We start from the raw sequence: 14,177 nt of genomic DNA, 5'->3' as shown, positions 1-14,177 counted from the left end.
TTCATCTTCTCCTGGTACACAATTACTGCGATGCTGCTGTTTGCTCTAATTGCTCTTTCTGCAGGGATTGGTGGGGAGCCAGTGATTGTGATGGGTAGGGGATTATCTCCTTTCCTTTACTCTGCCCCCTTAAAAAAAAATCATTTGTAAACTCCCTGGTGTAATTACTGAGCCTCATGATTAATTGTCTATTGAAATTAGCACGGGCCGAGCTTTCATTTTTATTGCAACGAATATTAATTAATGTTAACTCCCCCCTTTCTTTCTTCACCCTTTTCTAAAGCACATCTTTTGAATATTCATTGTGTCTTGAAAAATGATCACAAGCCAGTACCTTGAGTCCGAGCACTGACACTTGGCTATCACAAAAAAAGATATATCTGGAATTAAAAGATGTGTTTTAGGCCATAAATAATATTTACAGGAGGTCGACAGGTGAAGAAAGCAAGCTCTTATTTAAATCACGTCTCATCTGTTAGTCGAGAGGTGTCAGGGAATATGCAAAGCAGCGGCTCAGCCTTTGTTTTCCTTTGGAGAGGGAAGAATAGTCACATTTAATTCAGTTTATTTATTTAACCCTTGTGAGAAATGACAAGTTGAATAAGTGCCATGTAATCACATTCAGCATATTGTCATACCATAATGTATAGAACGCAATGTCACCTTGAATAAAGCATCCACCAGAGGAATACATTTGGGTAACAATATGGAAATACACTAGGGTCTGAATCAGATTAACATTAAAATATCACCATATTCTATCAAGCAGAAAATGCTCTCGTTGGCCTGGACCCCAACACGGAGCCCAAAGTTCACAGTATAGGACATAGCATATAAACATCTTTACATTAAATAATTGTATTTAACTTAAGATACGCTTATTGTGTCCAAAAAAAGGTACGATACTTATACAGCACTTTTTAAAACCAAGGTTACAGAATGTTTTACAGCTACACACATTTAAATAATATAAAAAAATGTAAAATATATGGGACTAAATGGTGACTATGGTGGTGCTGATTGCCTCACCAACAACATATCCTTTTACCTTTCAAATTGACTTGTTTTTTAATCAATTGTGACAGATTTAAAGATGAATGTAGCTGTCAGTCAACACTGAATGTTGTAGTACTTGGTGACACACTCCTCCATTACAAACATGGACACCGCAGTATATTTTGACTCAAACCCACATACACAATTATTTGGATGTAAATAATAATAATACATGGAATTTATATAGCGCTTTTCCTAATGCTCAAAGACGCTTAAAATGCGTACTAGTACACCAAATGTTGGTTCATTCTCAGCTGAAAGTAGTCCCCAACAAATCTACACTTATTTGAGTAGCATTTACCAAAAACCACATTGCCCAGCTGTCAGGGGAAATGATTCTGCCTTTCTTTTGCTTTGAAAGATGTACATCTAAAGGAATGAATAGGATTGGCACAAGGATACATCCATGTAAGGGTTGTTTGTATATTGTTGAATATGAGAAACATATAGAATACCCTTTAATAAAGCGTATTTAATAAAGGCTTAGGAGCATTTAAAAGCTATTATGTGTGTCTCCATTCACTCACTCTCTCTCTGTAGTCACACCCCCTCTGCCCTCTTTGTCTCTGTGTGTGCAACAGAAAGAGTCGACCTTCATCTTGCCTTACTCAATCCACATTCATTCAGATAAAGGGATCAAACCCTGCAGATCAAACTAATGTCTTCACCTCTCAGAACAGCCACTGAATAAAAATCGCAGGTGCTGTGAAATGGCTGTGACATAACTTGATCCACGCAGTGACGGCACACACCACCGCTGCACCCTGTAATATATCAGTGCCAGGAAACAGTGGACGTGGAGACACACTGATTGAATCAGGGGCCACGGAGCCTCTGGGGAGAGTTCATCTACAACAAACCGGCAGCAAATACGCCAGAACGCCTCTCACTGCGTCCACTCTAACTATGTTTACGGACTTAGCGGTCATTCACTCAACTTTTCCATGACTGAGCACACAAAAGAGGAAACACAAAAAGTTTTAAAGTCTCCTAATGTAGCATTAAAACCAAAGCACAGCAACCTACAACTGATCTTCAAGAAATCATGTGGAAACTACACAACAATTGATGGTGCTGTCTGCATTTACCTAGCATTCTGAATGTGTGTTCATCATTTTAAATGACATGCATAACTTTAAAATGAAGCACATAAAAGTTGTCTTGATGATCATGGACTTGTATCGCAGCAGTATAAACATCACTACTCACCTTATCGTTTTCAATTCACATTTGATTTATTTTCTGTGAGGATAAACAATTAAGTATTTATGACCATCACTCTGCGCCTCTGTCTTTATGTCTTTATGAGTCACCAACTGTTATACATCTCACTGTACTGAGACATGTCATTGTTCTGCTATAAATGACCAATAATGTTGACAAATGACAGTAAAATTGCATTGAAGGGAGATAATAGAAATCAGATTTTCAGATTGTGACAGCTTATGTTATGGGGTTTGGAATTTTTAATATGAAGATAACATTAATATCCAATAAAAAGGTGTTATTGTAAGGTTGACAATGGTATTTTGCGTCAGATTCAGCTGCCTAGGGAGTAATAAAACAGTTTGAGTTATCATTAAAAGACAATAATAATGGTTTCTTTCCAGTGACCCTAAGAACAAATATGGACAGGAGATATACTATATATATATATATATATGAAGATGTTTGAGGAGCTTATGTATTTTCTTTCTCGAGAAGACAATGAATACAAAATGTATGATTTATTTTTTTGTTTCCATTGATTCCTAGGGCTGCAAATATCTGAATACAGCATATCGTTTCTTAAAGGTAATTCCAACTACTTGTTAGTGATAATAATCAGGAACGTTAAAAGTTAATATATATTTTTGCATATAGTTTATCTGTGCTTTTACTGGATCGATTTCTTCTTGCATTTCTGATCAGGGATAGATGAACAGACAGCTCTGATTGAGTGAGGGAAGTATTTGTATAGACAATTATACTGACAGCTACTTAAAGAAATTAGATAGTATATATAACACTGATGTGATTTGTAGCCACTGAAACATATGCAGCAATTACAGCTGTGCTTAGTTATTTTTGACTTACTGTTTACAACAAATAACAGGAAAAACAACGGTTTGCTTGTTGAACAAATCTGTTCTGCTTAAATCCTTATGACATGATTTTGGCATTGCCAGGAAGCCAACCTTATTCATTACAAAAATAATTGTGATATGTGGAGTTGTTCTCTGAGAAACAGCATGTTGAGGTAAATAATATTTTCTTTGTGTGATAGCCACATAAATTGGTTGTACAATTTCTATTTTATGGTCCAGCTAGACACCACATGCCATGTGCAGTAATGTTTCTCTTTGAAAATATAAGTTATTTAACTGTTCTCTAATATGCTAATGTGGTAAATTAAAGTGTCTGCGGGCTCAGCAGGAATAATAAAGCAAACTGATTTAAAGAAGTCCTCTCATTTGCGATATTGCTGATAGTGGCTGTACATCCGTCATGTTTCTGTACCTGTGTCTTCTAATGGGAACAAGGACAAGTGACTAATTCTCCTTACAAGAGCTCACCCCTCCCAAAAAGAAAGTGGGCTCCATCCCATCTCCTGCACCGCCGTGACCCCGATCCTCTCCGGAGTTGCACTGCTCTCGAAGTATAGCCTGCGTTGCCATAGTTACCTCCTCCAGACTACTTTGTAAGGTCACCATCTCCGGTGAGCTCTTCCCTTGCAGAACAGGCATAACTAATGTCCTGCAGGTTCAGGCTTGATGTAAATAGTCTCAGCTGACAGCCTACTGTACAAATACTCAATTACGTTTGCTTAAAGGAAATGATTTGTTGTAACAGCGAGCACTCAACTTGTGTGACATCAGTGTTGCCTGGGCAACGGGAGCTGATTGCACAGGCTGGAATTAGGTATTGATCAGAGGAGGGCGCCCGGCGCCAGTGAGGGACTGGAAGCCATCCGCCACTACGATTTACCGAGGATGGGGGTGGGGGTGAGCCTGCACACTTCGCCCGAGCTCACAGAGCCGAAAGCCCCTCAGGAACCAATTTACACACCGCTACAGTGCAATATCTGCAGCAGTCAATAATGGAAATCTGATGCCCCCTCTGCCATCAATGTGACCGCTCCTCTGCCTCTCGTTAGAGCACCTTGAAAGTTCTAGGCCAATCCATACACACCATGGATTTCCAATGGTGCAGGGATATTTTGACTTTGGTATTCTCCGTGTAATTACACCTCTAAGTAAGGTTGCCTCTTTAAACTGTCCTCTGTAGTCCCTATGAAACAAATCCTTCTTTGATTTATTCATCACATTCATACTCCTATTACCTTCATTCCAACTGCTTACTATTTCCGCCTATTACCTGTCAGTAGGCTGTGCTTATCAACACAAACTGCTCAAATAGCATCTTTACTTTATATTTTAGAAACTTCATTCATACTGGTCTACGTTTACTTACCTGGGAGAGTGCATTCTGGTTAAGATAGTGCGTTAGCTTTAGCTTGCAGGGACTGCTTTTGTGAAAAATCAAGAAAAGTAGGATGATTGAATCAAAATTGGTCTTAAAATGTACATTTATAATTTAAAAAAAGTGTTTTTGGCACACAAGCATCTTGATTATTAATATGATCTTTGGAAGTACAGGCTTATAAGTCAAATTGTAGTGGTGAGGGCCAGTTGTGAAAGCAGTACAGGTCCCTTTACAATCCTGCGGTTCAGTGGTAAGCAGGGTCGGCTCTAGAACAAATCGAATGGGGGGGGAAATCATTTACAAAGGGGGGGCACACACTGCCGTCAACAACCAACACACAAACACCAACGCAACTTCAAAAAACATGCTGTAAAGTCTATTGTCTTTCACACACATTGCAGAGTGTAGTGCTATTGTATAGCGCACCTATGACCTGTGCATACATGCACGGTTGTGGCACGACCACCAAAACAGAAACATATAAGGACATAGGCCACCATATAAAAAGGGTGCAAATGTATTTAGTATCCTATCCATGTGAACATGTTTTAGGTGGGTGTGGACCTAACCTCCTCTAGGAGGGTCTGGGGGCATGCTCCCCCGGGAAGATTATTTTTAAAATATTGAAGTTAAATGCATCAATCTGGTGCACTTTGAGAGCAACATGAAGAGATCTATGGATACATCTCTCAACATCCATATGAAACAGAACTGTACACAGATTTACTTTTTCTTTATGGATATTTTACTAATCACTCCCCTTGTAAACTGTATTCTTGTGTTACTGTCCTATAGTATTTCATACCCGTTTTTAATTTATTCTCTTATTCTTTAATAACTATAATGATCATATAAAGGTATTCCTCGCAAATACTTGTTTACATAAATGGTGACCAACCCGTTTGAGACCCACTGAGATAACTTACACTAAAGTGAACTATCTAAACACTGAGAGAGTCCTTTACCTCACTGAGCTGAGGTTATACGATCCTCTCAACAAACCTGGAATTATGTATTTGGGACGTTTTTTTGCTTTTCCTTGTTGTACCGAACCCGTACCGAACCGTGACCCCTCCTCCACTTTGGTGTAGAAACAGCTCTTTATATCCGTTAGCATAGCGAGCTAACCAGATGCTAACATCAACATTCCACGTTACCGCTCGCGCACTCACAAAATGCGCTCGTGCCACACACACACAGAGCCGAGCTTGAATGAAACACAGAGACCCAGAAGTAGGATACTTGTACTGTACTGTATATGTATATCATATTATTTTCGATGGCTTTACTGTATAATCACTAATCAGTGTAACAGATGAACAGATCGCCACCGGGCTTTCATCTAAACACACAGCCACGTAATGATAACAAAACAAAGGTCGGGGGTCATTGGTCAAGCAACACACCAATCAGAGAGCAGCAGTGAGCACAGCTCAGGCTGTGTTTTATATTTGTATTCTTTATTTCTGACGTATTTCACACAAAAAACCTTTAGTGGAAACGTTTTCACTTATATGATTTTTTTTTTTTAAACGGCAAAGTGGCTAGGCTTGCCCACCCTGCGTTGGGGGGGCCCAGTGACTCATTTGGGGGGGCATGGCCCGCGAATGACCCCCCATGACGCCGACCCTGTAAGCACTGGGTTTAAATGTTGACCGCAGTACTTTCTACTGTATGTATTGAGTTTGTATGTGCATGTACATGTGGGTTTTCTCTGCGTTTTACTCTCACAGAAAAAGACAAGCATGTTAGCTTCCAGGAGACAAGGCTCTGACCTCTGACCTCAAAACAGACCACCTGGAGGTATATTTGTTTTCATTCAGCAGATGATGTGTGAGACAAAAACGTTGGTATTGGACATCAAAGATCAAGCTTTTTTCCAACATGCAAGATATTTGTAACAACAGTCACCCACAAGATACATCATCCAAACACCGTATAGAGTACCTGATTGTGGTTCAACAAAATGTTTCTTTTAGCTAAACTGAAGCTTGAGACCAGCTGTTGAACCCTGAATGTTGAAGCCTGTTTCTGCTGCGGATATGTAATGCAGATGGTGTCTGAGTCTTTGCTGGTTAGACATGAAGTCACTGAAAGGTAATGCACTGCTGCCTTGATAGAGCCAATCACATTCTTGACATGAAAAACTCCCTCTCCTGGCAGAGCTCTGTAGTGCAGTCCACAGTGTGAAGAAACACTTAGTGACATCTGACCATGTTTAACCCCGCAGGGCCCCAAATTTCCTCCCATCTTCATAAGGAGCCGCCTGCTTGTCTCTTTTACATTACACAGACCTGGGAGATGTCAGCCGCTTGTCTCATCACAGGAATCGATTATAGAATACATTTTCCATAATGTGATATATGCATATTAAAGAGAAGCCTCAAAGGCAACATAGTCTGCCTCTTTAAAAGAATCCAGCTATCAAGGGTGAATTCCAAGACCTTGATGTAATGGAAAAACTGTCTGATCTTCCCAGCGCTCTCATAAGGAATCTGAAATGCCTGCTCGTGGTCACAGGGGTGTTATGGGTAGTCAGCCATGACCTCCAGGGGGAGGGGGGTTGCAGGTTTATGTCACCAAATACACACATTTGCTGCAAAGTTATGGCACCCTCATCAGCAAAGCAATGACAGCTTCATAAAGTTTGATTTAATCAGACAGGATAAAATTGAACCATTATATGACATAATCTACAACTCGGGGATGATATATCTGAAATGTGATGTGAGACGGCGCTGATTACAATTCATCCCTTTGCGTGCAATTCCTAAGAATCTAATCTAGGAAGCAGCTCGAAACAAAAAAAACTCCTTACAACATAACCACCTGCCTGCGTGGTTATGAGCCTGCCTGCCAAAGGTATCTATTTATTTTCGTCTGTTTTGTGTGGTATCATTTCACTGGCGCTGCAAGTTTAATATGTTGTACTTTTTTTTTGTCTCATTCTTTATAGTAGGTTCAATGTCATCTCTTTGTTGTCTCAAAATGCAATCAATGAAGGTCTTCCCACCCCATCCACTGAAAGTCAAAGCCAACCTATCTAGGGCCTCTCCGAGCTGTTCTGTCACATCTAAGAATCAAACCCATATTTCTTGGAGTCATGTTGTGCTAGTCCTCACTCCAGTTTGTGTGTACCCTCGCACCTAATATACAAAAGATCTATTGAAATATGCATGAGGCCCATGATGCCTGCACTAAAAATACACTCAAATAGGGAATACATTGACAGCTCTGTTATTGAGCTCTCCTTGAGCATCCTCTGTCACAGCAGCCACAGATCGCTCTCAGGACTCATGTATTATCATACGCACGCAACACACACACATATATATATATATGTCCTCTCATGATCACTGCGGCTCTCTCTCTTCTTTCTTCTTTTATCGTGTAAATTCATACTCAAAGAAAGATGTATTATTTTAAATTCCCAGCAAAGATGTTTTGTGTTACTTGATACAAATGCTTTGTTAAAAAAAAAAAAAGATTTCTGCAAACAAACATTTTTGTAGTATGAATTAATAACATATAAACTAATATATACTTTAACAACAAGTCTTTAAAAAAGTCTGGTTTAATTCTATATACATGTATTTTTGCCTCCCATGAACTATAATCGTACAGCCTGCAGTGCTACAGCATATCTGCTTTTGTCTATTTCTGTTCAATGGATGGCATTAAAGACTTGTACATTTATAAACACCTTTACTTAAGCCATTAAGACATTTGTAATGGGGCAACCGCATTTAGTAAATTAGTTTGATACTAGCTAGTTGATATAAGACACACAGCTAGTGTAACCCAATCATAAGGGCTTACCGACGTTTTAAACACACCCCTCATGGCCCATGTGTATAAATGTAAGGAGCAGTTAAAACCAACCACCTTCAAAGTAATTTCAACAATTATTCCTATAATACAGTCGGGGCTTCGTTTTACTGCCACAGATGATCTAGAGGGCAAAGTTTTATGCCACATTAACCGCTGCTCTACCATAAAGACCGATGAACGGATAGAAATTGGCCACCAACATACATGCAGACCCTTTTTATTTGACATAATACATAAAAGCAGGGCACACATCCTGTTAAGCCCCCTTATGTTATTGTTCTGTTAAAACATTTGTTCAATATAAGCGCATTAAACTGTGCTGTTGTGCTGTCCACTTTGTCAAAAGCAGTGGTGCTTTACAGTTTTTGCCAAATTGGTAGGCATCAGAAGCTGCACCTCTGTAATTGGGCAGATTTTAGAGAGGTGCTGTGAAATACACCCCTGCAACTTTAATAAGTTCCAGAGTCCTGGGCTCCAGGTTGCTGCTCCCAAGGTGCTGGTCTGAGTTAGCTAACATTTATCACATGAACATCTAACGCCGCTCCTGCTAAAGCAGACAAATGCCTTCCTCTTCTGCAATCCCTTCCTTCGCCATCAGAATCAGGGCAACAAATCCAGCTTTAATAGTTATCTATGGAGTCTCTCGCATGCAATGAACACCCACATTTATTTCTCTGCTTTCTCCCGATGAGGGTAAGTGGATCAATTAGTGAAGACTACAAGTTCAGCATCTTTACACATAGTATCAATTGTTAAGTTGAGCAACAGCAGGTCCCCAGATTATCTCAGATCTGTGCCTCCCCTCACTCCCATCCCTCCTTCTCTCCCTCCACCAGATCCAAAGCTAGCCTCATTACAAATGATCCTCTGATACACACAACCTTGGCACACACCTTCCCGCTAATGGCCCACAGATTGATTTTTAATTAGTAACACTGGATGGTGGCCAACTCAAATGGACTTTTATGAAAAACTAATCACCTTTTAGCTTTAAGTGTTAAAAGGTGTAAGTGGGTGGCTTGAGCCGTAACCGTGTTTGGATATCCAGAATAAATGAAAACGACTAAAAACCTAATTATTCACAAGCTTACATTTGAATCATTTATACTGGTTGTGTGATAAGAAGAAACTACATTTATAACAACACAGAACGATGACCTTAGAGGTTTTTAAAGTTCTATTCTAACCGCGTTGTGCTGAAGCAGCTGGAAAGTGGGTCAGATATTGTCTCAGGGTTGCTGAACATTTTGGGCCAGCGAATTGTCAGACCACATTAAACAAGCAGGTCAGATGAGCCTAAAACTGTTCCCAGTGAGTTCATCTGGTATGTGTTCATTATCAAAGTGTACCCAGCTTTGATAAACTGGGCCGGTATTTATGATGGCAAAAGGAGACACAAACCACATCTGCAGCACTTTAGACCCAGATGTGCTCACTGTGATGTGCCGGGTCAAGTCTGCTGCAGAGGAATACACATGCTATCTTTCATGTTCCTCCATGGTTTCCTCCAAGGCATACATTTTCTCTCACATTATCATTCTGGTTGTACCATATTAATATACGTAGGTCTTTATCTAATATTATTTCATTGTAATTAATACCGCAGGAAAATTCCATCTATTTTTGTAAATTTTCTAGGGTTTTACTGGTTTTTCAGGCACCTTTTGGATCCCTGCAGGCCCTATTTAAATATATAACTTTAAGACTGTTAATAGTCTGGATATACATATGGCTTGACATGTTGTATGATCCATATTGTAATTATTTATTTTTACATTGCATTTAGCTGACGCTTTTATCCTATCTAGTGCATTCGACCAAGAAGATACTAACTTGAAGAAAACAGAATCATATAAGTACATCAGGTTTCATAGAGCCAAAACATTTCATACTTTATTAGTATATAAGTGCTTTGTTAGTAGTTGTATTTCTCGAAGTGGAGTCGAAAGAGATTAGTTTTTAGTCTGCGCCGGAAGATGTGTAAGCTTTCTGCTGTCCTGAGCTCATTCCACCATTTTGGAGCCAGGCTAGCAAACCGACTTGTTTTTGCTGATGGGAACTTGGGTCCCCTATTTCTGTCTATTCTCATACAACATCTGTTCATGTTCCTCCTGGAAGAATGATTCTTCCTTTCATTCAGGGAAAAGTAAGAAATGTAAGAGAAAATGTGTCTAACTGTGGAGAAGACGGCAAATACAAATCATAAAAACATGGATGCCCTAAAACACTATAGAGGGTCATGTGGATATGCATGGGCAACACGTGATCCCTTTTGTAACAATCTGCAATGAATTACCAAAATACATAATGCATTTAGGATTATTTTTTTTCCTACTCTTAAGGAGTTTGTATTTGTGAGCTTAATTTGCCTGTATGTGAGTTTGCCTTCCTCTGGGGGCTATTCATACTTTGGGAGGTTCAGGGCTCTCACACATTTGCTGCAGCTCACACACACACTAACACATCTGACCTAACAATCCACTCAACAGTAATTTATCGGCGTGATCCATCAGTATCATGTTTTATTATGGCCACCATTGGAGATATAATTCACAAATAGGCACGCGCTGTAGTGATGACAGTGAGGGAGAGGGATGTCCTTTACCTTCGTCCTTTGCCAGGAGCCTTCAGGAGTCTCTGCGGCCCTTTATGCAGGAGAGCAGACCCTGAATGGGCAGAGGAGCTGGGGATCTGGGGAGCGGGAGCTTGCCCTGTTAGCCCGTTGCATTGTGGGCCAGCAGGACTCCCATTAAGTGCCAGAGAGAGAAAAAGAGAACACAACGTAGAAACACGTAGTCGGTGCTGTGTCACATGACCACGTTTGTATTCGGTAGCCATAACTCACTGCCTGTGCGTGGGGATTGATCCCAAGCTGGACCCTCCCCGAAGGAGCCCTGGCACTCAGCGGAGTTTGATCCCTCAGATTAATGCAATAGGGATTCCCGGTCCAGGCCTTTGTCTCTAGCCAAACACTTAACGTCCCCCGAATTTGTATCCAGCAAAGGTTGAGTCCTATGTTTATTTGGGTAATGAATTGCTGTAATTAATGCACCTATTGATTCCTCCTCAGTGTCTCCTACAAAGGCCAGTCCGATATCTAATTTAAAGGGAGTGGGAGTGTTAGCAAGAGGATGAGAGAAAGGGGAGGAGAGGAGAGCCCAGTATAGGCAAAACAATTGCACTATGTGCTCGCAGAATGAGAGTGTAATTGTTCAATGAATCACATTTGAATACATTCAATTAAATCTTTCAAATTGAGGGCATTGGTTCTGTTCGTGTGCTTTTATATCACTTCGGTTTCCCTCTCTTGTTTTAATAAAAATGTAAATCCTTGGAGGGCATCTGAGAGCCGATGAGGACGTTTGCCAAGCAGCATCTGAGAGCTCTGGTGTCACGCTAATAACCACAATGCAATTGTCTCACACAAACAGGCAAGAGTGCATTAGCATATAATCCCCTGGAATTATGGCGATACTAATCTCCATCACCATGCCCTCCCAGAGGATTTCTGGACGTGCATTTATAAACTGTTCCTGCATGTAGAGGAATCCTCTGAGCACTTCAAGGACGAGCGGTTTTCAGGTATCGCACTGTGGTGGAAATGTAACATTTGTGGCAGTCCTGGCCGTGTGTGTGGTATGGCTCTTGTTTCTTTTATTTGATCTGAGACCTTTGCAGGGCTCCTTTAAATGCTGTTTATGTCCTTCCCCTTGCCGCGAGGCTGTGCGGCGGTGCCCTGTGTAAACACCTGGTCACCGCCGCTGAGCAACGCCTTACCACAGAACAATGAACAGCCAGCTGGTCCATCTATTATTGTTTATTGAGGTTCACCTCAAGAATTGCATTTGTCCCCCTGTGAGTAATTACAAGAAAATGAGCCTTTGACCTATGATGTATATTGGAAAATAAAACTTTAAGAGTAATATTGTCAATATGTGTATTGATCACAATTGTAATTACTGCTAAATACCTTGACAGTTCAAAGGTGGGTGTTTTTACTGTTTGAAAGATGTCTGCTGCATTGTAATAGATGACTAAAGAGAAAACAGATAATATTACTCTAATCATGAAGTAGACCATTAGATATATGCTTGCTTACCTTTAAGTGCGATATTTAAATTGCTTTGATATCCAAGGAGAGCAGTGATTGTGTGAGTAACAACAATGTAACAGGGCTAGTTATTCAGCTCATTAATAATACTCTTTAACTTAATCATAGCCAGCAGTTCAGTCTATTGCTCGGATTTTACCATTCTAACAGCAATGATGATGAATAATGATTGGTTTTAACCTCCTAGATTTTCTAAGAACCTATGGCATGCCTTATTAAAGACAAAATAGGTAGAAGACTAATTAAGTCGACCAAACAGGAATGACGGCATGCCCAACTGCCAGAGCCAAGTAAGGGCTTGAAAAATGGCTCCTCGGTTATTTCAATTAATCAGTTGTATTTTCCTTAATTTAGTTTGACGTTGGCAGAGGAAACGTCCTCTGGGAGTATCTGTCCTTTGACCACTAATGCTTTAGTAATTCTTCCATCAGTAGAACCCATGATTGAAACAATCAAGTGTGTGTGTGTCTGTGAGTGTGTGTACCTTCATTTCGCTTTGTGTTTGTAGGCATGTCCCTACATGTTTACTGTATTGTTGCCTATACAATGCATACGTGAATACATGCATGTGTTCACACCAGAGCAGTGTGCGTCAGCCCTTCATTCATTTGTGGTGCGTTCATCTTTTTTTCCCTCTGGAGACCAGTGCGGAGGTTGATTGCAAAGCCCACACAACTGAGAGTGGAACCTGATTAACCTTACAGTGACTCCAGAAGCATTTCACCACGGCTGCTTCCCCTCCTCTCCAACCCATAGCCTGGGAAGGAGATGCTGAACTTAACCCCTGCTACAGTGATGAATTAACAATAGAACAATTCAATGCCCCAGTAATTACCAAACACTTTGGACACGGCAACATTTTTCAGCTCTGCCACACAGGTTTGTCACTATTGGTGGCTTTCACCTGGAATCCTGGGGCTCTTTGCTCTTCCTAACTTTGTTTTCTCTGACACAGATTAGATCTGCCACCCCATTACAGATTCATTTTCCTAATTTTTCATGTCTGCGCCGCGCCCCATCTGCACAGGGCTGATAATTGTGGGGACCAGCCCTGGTGATTAACATCAGCAGAATTAATTACGCCCGCCATTAAGGCTCCAGGTTGCACACAATGATCAAGAGAAATTAACTTTCTCCCAGGCCCCTAAATCATCTCACCTTCAAGTGGAGTGATGACAAAGAGACAGGCCCGGAGTCCTGGACCCCGCTCGGCACCTTCTTAACCAAACATGAGGTGCGCATCCCACACCTGCACTGCTTCCCACCGAGGAGATTATAGCCGCGAATGATGTGTATCAATTACGCTACCTTATGTGGTGGGATGAGCGAGGGGTGTCCAGGGTCTGGTGACTAATGGAACTGGGTTGGAGCCGCCCTGCAGCAGGAGACCAGGGATCTGACTGTTTCTCAGGCCAGGGAGCAGCAGCCAGATGCTGAGGGGCTCAGTTCACTGGCCTGACACACACATATATTTATCTGCACAACACATTCGAGTGTGCACTCTGCAGGAGTAAAGTGTGATGCAGGTTAGACTGAAACTGACGAGGAAAAGGTCTTTGTCATGCAATTAGACTCCTGGATCAGTTCCCATAACGTTTTTAAAGTATGTAATATAAGATGCTTTGTCTTGTACATATAAGAGTGTGGCTCCTCAGAGAGAGAGAGTGATGTGTTTGTAAGCTATGCTAATGGAGCAGGCCCTGTGCCCCTGCAG

Source organism: Gymnodraco acuticeps, unplaced genomic scaffold, assembly GCF_902827175.1.
Source record: "Gymnodraco acuticeps unplaced genomic scaffold, fGymAcu1.1, whole genome shotgun sequence".
Lineage (NCBI taxonomy): Eukaryota > Metazoa > Chordata > Actinopteri > Perciformes > Bathydraconidae > Gymnodraco > Gymnodraco acuticeps.
This window is presented reverse-complemented; position numbering follows the sequence as displayed.